This window comes from Ambystoma mexicanum, chromosome 1q (assembly GCF_040938575.1).
Source record: "Ambystoma mexicanum isolate Mex_15411 chromosome 1q, UKY_AmexF1_1, whole genome shotgun sequence".
Lineage (NCBI taxonomy): Eukaryota > Metazoa > Chordata > Amphibia > Caudata > Ambystomatidae > Ambystoma > Ambystoma mexicanum.
This window is the reverse complement of record NC_090922.1, coordinates 353,571,276-353,584,092: the sequence shown is the minus strand read 5'-3', so window position 1 is coordinate 353,584,092 and position 12,817 is coordinate 353,571,276.

Below are 12,817 nucleotides of genomic sequence, written 5' to 3'. Positions count from 1 at the left end.
AATAGTATTATGCTTTACTTTTGTTTAATAAAACCGCTTAAGCTTATTCTGGTGTCAGTAGTTGTGGGTTTCCTCAACAATGTGACTTTACCTATATTCTGTGGTATTCTAGGCATTTGGATTCTCTTAAGGACCATATGGACTGTGTCTGTTTACAGGCACATGTAAATGTGGAGGCACTGTGGAGTGTGTGACTTGGCTCCAATGGATATTCCTATTTTTATATATATATCTGAACACCAAGAAAGTTATGGTGGGTTTAAAAAGGTTTGAAAAAAAATCTTTCACATGAATTGTGAAAATAGGAAATTCCATTGGAGCCACGCCACACACTCCACAACGTCACCTAGTAGCCATCGCTGGAAGTTCACCTCCACTTCTGAGCCACAAAAGCAAGGCATTGTTGGTATGCAAATTAACTCAAATGCAAACCTTTTTCTCTGGGAAATAGTTTTTGTCTATGAGGCCAGTGCTATTTTATACATAGTTTTATCGACCCAAGACAGACATTTTGCAAGGCTGTCAGGACAACTACATGCCTGGTTTCCCCGTTATTAGGGATCATCAGTGCAGTATAGTCCTGACAGACTTGTGGTTGGAGCATTTGGCCCCTGTAATAACTGCACTGTATATAACCAAGTTCGGGTAAAGTAAGCTATTTGTATAATCTTATATTGAATAACCCTATTTCTCAAATTGTGTGATACATCTTTAATCATAGAGAAAGCTGACCCCTGGACAAAGGCGCGGGTCTAAGGCCCATGTCTTTCCCCATTGGAGTAGTTACGAGCATGTTGTGCCATTCTATATCCAGGCACAGGCTCCAGCACCACCAGCATTAACAATCAGTGGTAATAACGCCACTGCTAAGATGGCCGCGGCATTTCCCTGCCTGGCTGCCCTGACTGAAACCACCAAAGAAGCTCATGGCTGCAACCTAGGAACCGATTGGAGGTTGGCCGCAGCAAATAACGAGTCTCGGATGAGCTGAGAGGCAAAGCCAAGCCCGGGACAAACACCCGGATCCAAGGGCCATTGTCTTTCCCTGTCTGCCTCTGGATTCCTGCGATAATAAGTCATGGAGCGCTCTGACGGCCACCACTGGCCCTTCACACCTGCCGCTGCACAAACCAACATCATGGAGCCCAGCGCTGCTCTCAGGTAAGAGGCGCATGTGGTCTTTTTCGAAACCCACTGCCCCCACTGCCACTGAAGAGCTATTCACCCGTTGGCCCCTACTTCCACTGACAAGATTCCTGTCAGCATTGTCTCCTAGCCCTATGCCGAAGCCACTGAGCCTCACAGCAGCCTCCAACCTCTTCCATTTGTCCCACGCCAAACACCCTCCTCCCAGGCTGTCTGTCGCTCTGCACTCGGGCTCTGCTGGCGGAACCACCGGTTTCACCTACCCTTTCGCCGCAGAGGCACTGGCGTGACCGCCACTGAATGCCACAATCTTCCCCGACCCTTCTCCTACAACTGACTTCAGTCTGGGCCCATGGCAGCATAAAGACCTTTGCTGCTACATAATGAATCCCCTAACGCGATTGGCTTCATTTGTCATTCAGGAGCTTTCCATTGCGAACACCATGCCCTATCTTGATATGAAAGGAATGCATGATCGCCCAACTTGTTACCGGGCACCGGACCCCGCACAATTGTTGACAGTATTAATGCTGACTGCATACTTCTGTTTGCTCCATGCTCGCATATCTGCTGCTTTCCTGTGCTTTGCTAAAAAAGTGCAACCTAGCTATGTTTGCAAACCTCTGCTTCCATGCCGTGGCCCATGAGGTTAGGTCTTGCCATTATGTATACCTGCACGTGTCATTAAGATGTATATATGCCTGATTGATGCAGCTCCTTGTAACATGAGCTGAGGCTTTGCCATTCTGTAAACCTGCACCTACTTTGTCGTTTTGATGTATGCATGGCTGATGCTGCCCCCGTAACATGAGGTGAGGCTTTCCAATACTGTATTCTTGCACCTACTGTGTCCTTTTGATGTATGCATGGCTGATGCAGCCCCCCATAACATGAGGTGATGCTTTGCCATTCTGTATACTTGCATCTACTTTGTCCTTTCAATGTATACATGTCCGATGCAGCCCCCGTAACATGAGGTGAGGCTTTCCAATACTGTATACTTGCACCTACTGTGTCCTTTTGGTTTATGCATGCCTTGTGTAGCTCCCTGTAACATGAGGTGAGACATAGCAAGAGTCTGCAATCTCCAATCACCATTACGTTGTAATCATATTGCATGTTCTTGTACCTATGAACTGTAACACACACTTACTGTAACTAGCGCATAGATGCCTCAGGGCTTTGTGCACTGAAATAAATGCAAAAATAAATAAATAAAATAAACAAACTGTGACCCTTGTGTTTTCTGTCTGTACAGGATGTGTGGCATCATATGCCTGGTGACCTTCTCCATAGAGCTGTAGCTACTTGGCGCTGTAGACACATGTGTTGCAATACCTAAGTGTGATGGCTCAGCCCAGTGTAGTTCTTGTGAAATGTGTAGTATAATTTAGGTAGGGGAGAGAGAAAGCTGGGTGCTTGGAGAGACACATCTTATGAGTCCTGAAGTTTCCAGGTAAGGGACCAAGCACAATCAGTGAGAGGAGCCCAATTATTTGGGAGCACCACAGTTCCCTCTCTGCTTTGGTAGTAGAGAGTCATGCATCATGCTTTCTAATCAACCCATGGAGAATATAAGTCAGTCTATAATAGAGAGCAACCAGAGAGCGAAGGGCAGGGACCTTGTCCTAACATAAACCTCTGGGTGGTTCCTGGCAGCACAGAGAGGCCAGATGACAAATGATCGGGCCAAGGACTAGCTAAAAAAGAATTTGTATCCTGCTAGTCCCCCAGTTCAGTGACACAGGGTAACCCTGGAGGAATCGAGGAAGCACAAGGACTAGAAATTGATTAAGAAGAAAGAGAGAGGAAATAGGGCCAGGAGCAAAGAAATGTCACAACCTGATTTGTATTCCTCAAGCTAGTTAGTTACAGTTCACCCACAGCAATCTGAAGATGACTGACCCTGCCCTCCTTCCTAAATGAATTAATGAAAGTTTGCATTGGCCTCCCAGAGGAATTTGCATGTAACTGGTTTCCCCATCCCATCTTGACTAAGGGTATACATTTCACAGAGAGTCAAAGCATTATCCATGCTTTATACAACCGTTCCCTATGTGTGATGAATATATTGGTCTCACCCTGAGACCCATACCAGTATATGTTTTAAAGAGGGAGGAGTGTAAATGGGCAGTGGAAGCTGGCCTACACAGAAAACCTGCGCTTTAAGCAAATGTGGTATATCAAACAATACATCTGAATGAGATATAGTTGGGAGTCAGAGTCCTTTATGGGTTCAATTGTAAATAAGTGTGTATGATCCATGTATGTAAGACACATGCAAATTCCAGATGGTCACCTGTTCTCCCCAACAGAACAGGCACTATAGTGCTTGATGGAAAACGCTAAATGCATACAGAATGAACTCCAAACTGGAAACTAACTTTGGGTTAAAGAAGACAAGGTGTAGGTGTAGGAAAGCAGGAGACGTGAGGGCATTAAACCCAAAATGTGTGTTCTTTACATCCCTCGAAGGTAGTGTCCAGAAGGGCATGAGGTATTGATATTGATATTTTATCTATATTGCGCTCGTACACAAGTGTTTCAGAGAGTGACGAGGCAAGGGAGGGGAACAGGGGAGAACAAAACAACAATCTTTCTAGGCCCAGTGACAATGAGAACGCGCAAGTGTATGGGAAAGGGGAAAAGTTCAAGGAGGGGGGAGAAGTGGAAAGTGTTGAGCAATGAATACGGATAATAAATAAATAAATAGATAAAAAGCAACAAACAATGGTAGTGCAGCCTGCAAATGGCAAGTGCTAGGTTTAAGGCATCGGACAGGGAGTGTCTGGTAAGTGCAGGAAAAAGATAAGAAAGAAAAAAGGTAGGTAGGTGTGAGGAAAAAAGAAAAGGGGGGCAAAGCATCTAAAAAAGAGACAGAACCAGGGAAGAGGTAGAAAGTGATACAAGAGCAAGGAGGAAACATAGGAAAGAGAAGAAAATATGATGCATAAAGAGACTGGGGAAACAAGGAAGGAAAAGCGCGTTATGAATACGCAACTAAGTCATATTCCTGTAACAGCACTTCAATGCCCCCGGGCTATGTGAGCGCTTTAAAAATGCAAATAAAATGTAAAACAATAAAAGCAGTAGATATGATGAAGAAGAGGTAGCAGAGAAGAGGAAGAGGAGAGAGAGGGTGAGAGTTTGTAAGAGAAGCATCAGAGCGTGTTTAAGAGAAGATAGAAATGAGAGGGAGAGGAGAGGTCCTGTGGTGGCTCATTTGAGGCCATTTTGTTTACTTGTCCTAGTGCCTGTGTCACCTTTTCTACACAACTGCATCAGGTATGCAGCATTTTTAGTTTTGGCTTTTAGCAGGTGTTTAGGCACCACATGTAACCCACATCTATTGCATCGGAGTACAGTAAGGAGGGAGATGACATGCGAAGAGGGACACAGGTTGTGGGGGATGTTTGGTTATTTACACCCATTGACTTCTTGCAGTCATGCTAATCTTTCTTGCCAGTCCCAACCACTTTCTACCTGCTCCTCCCTGACCAGAACACATCCTCCAGCCTCCAGTGATCTCTTTGAAATTGCTCTTTCTAACAATAAAATCAAATGTTGACCTTCCAGTTTTCATTTCTAAGCAGTTTGCTGAGAGTTAGTGACTTAATGCAGCTATAAATGTGCTTTCGGTATAACAAAAATGTATTTTTTTTATTGTTTATTGGTTGTAAGAAAGCAGAGGGTGTCTCACTTACTAGTCCCCGGGAATCTCTCTCTCAGGTGGCCAGGGCACGGCCATTGCTTTTGGATCCAGACCATGGGGGTGGACCAGTGCCGGAGGATCACCTGGGTGAGGGATCTTCGGGGAGGCAACCGATGGTGAGACGCGGTATCCCCCCTTTCCCGTGCCCATACCACATCCTATTTTATAGGATTCTCTGATGTACTAGCCCCCCCCCCCTTTCTACACAAACACTGGGCAGAGGAAGAGGAGGACTGAGAGTAAAAAGGCTAACACTTGTATATCTCATTGGACATGTCCCGTTAATAAGGTCAGGCAAAGTCAGGCATTTGACCTTAATCACATACATCTGATATCCATTAGCTTCCCCAGACAGATAAAAGGTGGAACATTGAGACACACTCTGAGAAAGGTGAGACATGAGAAGGAGCAAATCTACCGGGGGGAAGGCAAACCCACTGGAGCAGAATGACCGATCGAGGTAGCAGAGCGAGGGATAGCGAAACCCTGACGATCCCTGCAGGAGTCGTTGCCTCCGGGAAACTGTGACGGAAACTCAGAGAAAGCCAAATCTCAGACAAGAAGAAGCCTGCATTGTGCTTGAAGGATGCCAGCGACACTCACGTGTGAACGGCAGAGTTGGGGAGGCGAGGCCAAGTGTGTGGTGTTAATGCTAACTCGTGAATCAAACCCACAGAGAAAAGAAAGGAATGCAGTGAGTTAGCGAAAGACATGAAAGGCCAGTTTGTGTCAAGGAAAGATTAAAGCGCAACAGTGTATCTTACAATTGAAGGTTGCGCATGTGCTGATGAAATGCGAAAGAAAGCAAAGCAGTAGTGAACTTTAAAGATTCTGATAGCTGTAAAGCCAGTGATACAAACTAGCTTAGTGGTCCAGCAAAAGGAAATAGCCCAGTCGAAAGTCTATGCAAAATGTTTGATGTCTTGTTTAAAAGCAACAAAGTGAACAAACTCTGAAATACGCAAGGATCAGGATTAATCCCACCAAAAGGGGAAGTTAAAAAGGTGAATGCTTTAAGAGAAAGATTTCTTGAACTTTGCTGATAGTGCTGTGGAATTACAAAGACCAAGAGAAACTGGGCAAATACCATAAGGGAGATATAAAGTGAAAGTCAAAGTGGTCCTGCAGAGGTCTATGGAAAAAGCATTGCACAGTCAAAAGTCTTTGACATCAGTTAAAGGTCCGAGCCCAACTGAGGGAGACCTGAAATATAAGATAAGTTAGGAGAAAGGAACCCCTAATGAATGTGAATAGAGCTTGGGGAAGGAAACCCCTGCAAGTGCTGTAATTGCGAGGTCCGAACCCGGCTGAGGGAGATCTACATTGAATCAGGTACTTTTTATTGAAAGATCCGAGCCCGACAGAGGGAGACCTACGTGAACTGTTGATGCCTTTAGAGGTCTGAGCCCGACAGAGGGAGACCTAAACAAACTTTTTGTTCAACTGTGCAAGAACATTTGGTGAACTGAAAATACGTGACTTTAACGTGTAAGGACAAGCAGGCCTCGACCTACGTTTTGAACTGCCGTTTTTTGATAAGCTGAGCCAAAGTGTGCCATCCTGTCTATGGGGGTCGCCTTACTCTCTGCTGCCCAACATGGAGAGGAGAGCTGAGTCAGCCTCCTTGATCCTTAATGTTATAACACTGACTTTCCTTTGCATACACATTCCCCTTTACACATGTTTTGTATAAGAGATAGGGCAAGCATTAGGTTTTTTTTTAGTATAGGCCATTTTGATTTGACATAGACTGACTAGGACTATGTTTTCTCTATTATTTGATGGTAGAGACTACTCTCACCATAGCTATAAGACAATGTAGGAGTTTTTCCAAACCCCAGGAACTTAATAAAGGTTTTGAAACTTGTAGCTCTTGTGTCAGTGTCATACTTGTGATAACATGCCTCCCTTACATAGTTAAAACCTTGTTCAAACTGAACAATATTCAAACGTACAGAATCTATAAATCATTACAACAACAATAACATATGTGAGACAAACATGATCATAATACAATAAAAAACGATTAAATAACAATTAGTTAACAAATTATAAAAAGGCAATTTGTAAACCATACTACATTAAAATAATGTATCATTATTGTGAGCATCCTATTTAACAACAGTACAAGCCAATGGAAGACAATTTTTCCAAAAGGAGACTTAATCTGAAATCATCCGTTGTTTAAAATAGGTACCAAACAAAATCTCACACTTACAAGTTACATAGTCACAATCTAAAACCAGGTGCTCAAAAGTTTCCAATTCTTCTTGGGCACCACAAAAATGACCATTTGCAGTGTCTGGTTCTATTCCCTTATATCTTAACAGAATCACCCCTGCTCTATACTGATTCCATCGGACCCGTGTAAAATCACGCCAAATTTTAGGACAAGGAAATTTCCTCCAATGAGGGGAAAGAGTTCCTAAACTCTTATGTTCATGCCTAAGATGATATAAGCTTTTATAACTATGGAATGTATCCGTCATAATACACTAGTCCATATGATAGAGTGTTTTCTTAACACTATCCATATCGACCGTCAGGTCATGTTTAGCTTTCCCAATTTCATAAAAATCTTCATCACATTGATCTGCAAAATTATTCAATTCCTTTTTCTTTCCTCATTGTCATAACCATGTTAAAGTCTGTTTAAAGTGAATGCGGACAAGGGACCAACAATGTGTGGTAGAAAGATAAAATGTTCCACTGGGCAGTGACCTTTAATGAGCATAATCCTAGATCAAATCTAATAGCAGCAATTGGTATTGCATTGGATATTCCCAACACTTTCCACCATAATATACTTTCCATTCTTTACTGGACATTCAAAACCCAATCTGGGTAAATGTTGATATCATGAATTAATTTAGGTATCACTTTACCTACATAGTATCTAGTTAGCGGTATATAGGAATACTTACAATATGTATTCTTAACATATATCATCTGTGAGATCAGTATCATCCCACAAGTGTCTAAAATATCTTACCATATTCGAAGTATGCGGAACACAGGTAATGTAAAAGGCCAAGTATATCACGTGTATAACCCTTTCAGGAGGAACGCCGCTGAACACCCATTGACCTCTGTCCTTTTTTCTATTCGATGTGAATGTTAGTACCTTTGTTTTGTTTGCATTGATTTAAAAAAACAATGGATTTGCATAACCGTCAAACACTGTTAGCAACCGTTAAACTCCTACTGCTGTGCAGTCAAACAATATAAAGGTGTCTGTGTATGCTAACCACATGGTTATTAGGGATGGTAGTGGGACAAAGGCAACAGTCTCTAAATCTTCCTCAACATCTGAAACATATAGGTTGAAATGGCAGGGGGCAAGAATGCACCCCTATCTTAAACCGTTCTTTGTACAGATCTTCCGAGACAATGTGCCACACTTATTTAACCCCACCTGCACACGAGTGGACCTGTGATCCTAATAATAATTTTTAAAAGACCATGCAGTAGGTCCCATTATAGGAGCTTCTGCTATAATAGGTTCCTACTCAAAAGGTTGAAAGCGTTTGAGAGATCTATAGGTGCTACACGGATAGAATCGTAGCGACCACCCATGACTAAGTCTTGACAACACTTCAGTCAAACCCAATGAGACTTGTCCCATGTTGTTTGCGAAACCCAGTTTGGCAATTACTCAAATGACCCACTGCCAATGTCACTAGAGGTTTTAATAAAATTGATGCGTAGATCTTACTGTCCGCATTAAGAATCGCTATAGGTCGATACTTCTTTGGATCTGAGCGGGGGCCTCTCTTATAGATGGGGATAATGACAGAGATTTTCCAGGAGGCTGGATAACACTCTTGTTTTTCTGTGTCGGAGAATAGAAATGACAAGATAGTGGCCCAGTGATGCGGATTCCCCTTAAACCATTTATTTGATACAATGTTGGGGCCAGGAGCCCTCGATTGGCTTGTCCCAAAAATGATTTCGAGAATTTGGTCACTTTGAAAATGTATTGATATTGAATTATTATTAAAGTCCTCCGTAGTAAATAATAAGTCAAAGTCCACTTTATCCTCTAAATATAAAGTTTCAAAATGGGACTTCCATGTTGAATCAGAGACCGCATTCACTTGCGTTCTTTAAATAAAATGTCTAAACCAAGTGTGACGTCAGCCATTTGATTTATATCTGTTCTTTGCACTGAAGTCCTTTTTAAAACAAGCATTGCTAAAGCCAACAGTGTTGGCTTGTGTATAGGTATTAGACAAACATTGGCCTGGCACTGCTGACCTACGCCCAGTTAATACCATTTTCTAGCTGTTGTCATTTTATAGTTGGTTAGTACCATTATGGCAGTTCCTGGTAAATGCCTGTGCCATGCCTATTAACAAAAGCCAAAACTGTTGACATTGTCAAGGTCGGGCAGAGGGCCACAGAGCAGGAACAAGAATGTTAACTAAGTGACATTGAAGGGGAAGGGAGGAAAGTTCACAGCCATTCCTTACTTATCAACCTCTTAGACGTGTCCTGGTTGTTGACTCTTTCATCAATTTGTTGGGTCAAATTAATCGATGCCATTCCACTCTTTTCAGACATGAGGTGCGCATTCTCAACATGACTCATTCCCATTGACTGCTGGGCGAGCCACCCAGCAAAACGCCCCCAACCCAGTGCTCCAACCTAAACACACGTTTATTTTCAGTTCAAGGCATTTCTTTAACGCTACATCCCAACAAAGGGATTGCAATCAATACGGTCCGTCCGAGTGCACCTCGCCACATGTACCGTACCTGTGTTACATCTCAGCGCTCCCCTTGTAGGCGGGAACCTCAAAGCCGCTGCGCCACAGCACCAGCGGTCCGCGAGACTCAGATGTTGTTCTTAAGCTCGCGCTATCAGCAGGGCCACTGCAGCCTCCATTAGGAGCATGATACCAGGACGCTGATTAAGGCCAGGAGGGGGCTTTAATCAGTCAAAGCCATATGCTATTTAACTTAAGATGAAAGTGCAAATGATAATCATTATTTCAGAAAGGACGTAGTTAAAAGAAGAGCCGAACAGCAAGTGGCAGCTTTTTATCATTAGCGGTCCTTCATGTCGTCCTTTTATTCCTAATGTCGCCAGGGCTTTTATCAACATCTGGCGCTATTTTTTCATTACACAGACTTGCAATATTGTTATGTTTGATGTAGGCCTTTTTTATTTCAAGTACAGAGAGGCCCAGCTTCCCATTGCACAATTAATGCCTATTAATTATAAGCTTCAAACTGGTGAAATTATCCTTCATTAACTTAATCACTTCTTGCATTTTATCTGAAAATCCAACTCGCACTTTCAAACATCTAAAGCGATTTCCCAGGCCTTGTCTTATGTTGTACGTGCTGCTCGCACAAAGGTCCTCCAACCAGCTCGATTCCACTTAGTATTAAAGCAACCGGCGGCAGTCTATTAAAAAACAATATCTATAATAAAAATAAAATGGAACCTCTTTTAACTTAGTTGTTTTACCAAGCAGCGCTTCACAGAGAAACATGAAATGTGATCTGTTATGGCAAAACCCGATTCTGTCTCAGAAATACGGAGTTCATTATCCCATCCGCTAATGGAAAAAGTCAGGAAAATAGAGGGAACAAGCCAGGCTGCATTCTCGCGCGAGGTTTCAGCTTTCACCACATGTGGTACTAATGTGGCACGGATTTATGATTTATGGGCCTTTTGTTCCATATCAACGGTATTAGTGGAAGTATAAGCCCGCACTTATGCTGGTATCAGGGTAGAATCCAGTTAAAATAACCAGAGGAAAATTACATTGTGCCAATAGAAAATATCGAATGATCTGTAAAACTTTATTTCCAGTGCAAAGCTGTCACCAAAAAAAGGTGTGCCTGATTCGCAAAGGGCATCGCTAAATGCGCTGCCTAGATGCAACCGTTCTGATCATCCCCCCCGTGTGCAAATTACCAGACCAGGATGAAGAAGAAGGTGTTTTTACACATTTAAAAAGCGTGTCTCAATTCATTAAGTAGACCTCTTTAAATTGTAAGTGGTTATTTATAGTGCTCTTAATACCCAGAGGTTTCTAAGTGCGGACTCTGGGATCGTGCTTGTGTTGCGCTGCGTTGTCTTGCTTCCAAGGCGAGCGTGTTGCACCCGAGCTATCTTCCCAAGACAATGGGCCTCAATATGAGCATGGCGGTAGCCGTGCCTGTATGGCAGGCATGGCTACCGCCATGCTCGCCACCGACACCACCTCCCGCGATTGGGCAATACCCAACCCATTATGAGATGAGTGGGCCGGTAATTGCCCATTCGCCGGTGGCGGTAATGCTGGGTTCCCGATCCCCATTCTGCCCCATAGGGCTGTCAGGAACCCGCAAGCAGAACTCTTAATGCGGTGGCCCGGTATGAACGGTGCTTGTGCCTTACCGCACTGTTCATACCGTGGCCGCCACCCTTGTAATGAGGCCCAATGTGTTCAAAAGTGAAGCAACATCATGCACCGATTTAGAACAAGTGCAGGTTGATGCACAATGCACAGAATGGCCATTTCTGACGCTCTGTGCATTTTGCTAGGGCATTAAGACATTACCGGCGTGAACTGCTGCTGTCCCGCTTGCTCTTCATGAAACAGGGAAATATGATATGATATGGCATTTATAACGCGACTATACACAGGTGTTTCAAGGCGCGACGCGGCAAGGGAGGGGGAACAGAGGGAAGATAGACAAGGATCTGACTAGGCCAGGTGTCATTCATATCGTGCAAGTGTATGGGAACGGGGATGGGGGAAAGTGAAGTACATGGGATAAAGAATATTAAACAATAAGTAACGTACGGCCAACTGGTGGCAAGTGCAAAGGTATGTACAGACAGGTATGTGCTGGTAGTGGAACTGTAGGGATACAGAAACAGCCCCTGAGTGCGGGGGTTGCCAAGACGGCAGTGCAGGTGTGCGACTGGTGGGGGGGGTAAACCTGGGCCAGAGATCACAGGGTGGCCAGGTAACCAGTGCAGTTTCAGTATCAGCGAAGAAGTTAGCAGGGGAGAGGAGGAGAAAATGCAGAAGCAAAGAGAAAGGTTTTGAGGTGCTTCCGGAACCGGAGATGATTCTCCTCAAGTTTCAGGGAGGCAGGGAGGCTGTTCCAGAGGGAAGCCCCAGCCAAGGAAAGAGATCTGCCACCAACTCATTGCTTGGAAAAGCAACTGACCCTGGGGGAGTTGGAGGTGGATGAGCGAAGAGCCCGAGAAGGAAGATATTTAGGAAGAGAGAGCTGAAGGTATTGAGGCCCCAGAAGGCCTTGTGGACACTGCAGAGGGCTTTGAACTTAATCCTCACAGCCACTGGGAGCCAGTGCAGAGATTTCAGTCCTGTAGAGATACGATCCCTGGGCTTGAAGCCAAGGACAAGTCTCGCAGCCCTGTTCTGGATGAGTTGCAGAGGGCAGAGGGTAGAGAGTAGAAGCAGGCAAATTTAGAAAGAGGCTGTTGCAATAGTCCAGCCTAGAGAGAACCAGAGCTCTGGAGACAGTGAGCTTCTGGGGGAAGGAGAGGAGAAAGAATACCTCTGAGGAGGTGCAGCTGGTAGTGTGACCTCTTAGAGATGTCAGAGATGTGAGTAGAGAAGGAGAGTGTGGAGTGGAAGATGACCCTGAGTTTTTTAGCCTCTTAGGTGGGAGCAGGAGGAGGGCTAAGGGAGGCCGGCCAAAGAGTGACAGGAAAGGAGGGAGCAGGTGTTCCAATGAGGAGAATCTCAGTCTTACTGGCATTGAGGCAGATCTTTGGCGGCACACCAATCCTGGATGGCGGACAGGCAGTCAGAGATGAACTGAGTGTCATCCGCATAGCAGTGGAAGTTGGGGCAGAGCGCAGCAATGCAGTGGGCGAGAAATGCCAGGTATATGTTGAACAGCCAGGGAGAGAGGTTAGACCCCTGGGGAACACCACAAGTAGAGATAGAGATAGAGGAGAGGAAGGCCCGAGTTGAACCTGGGA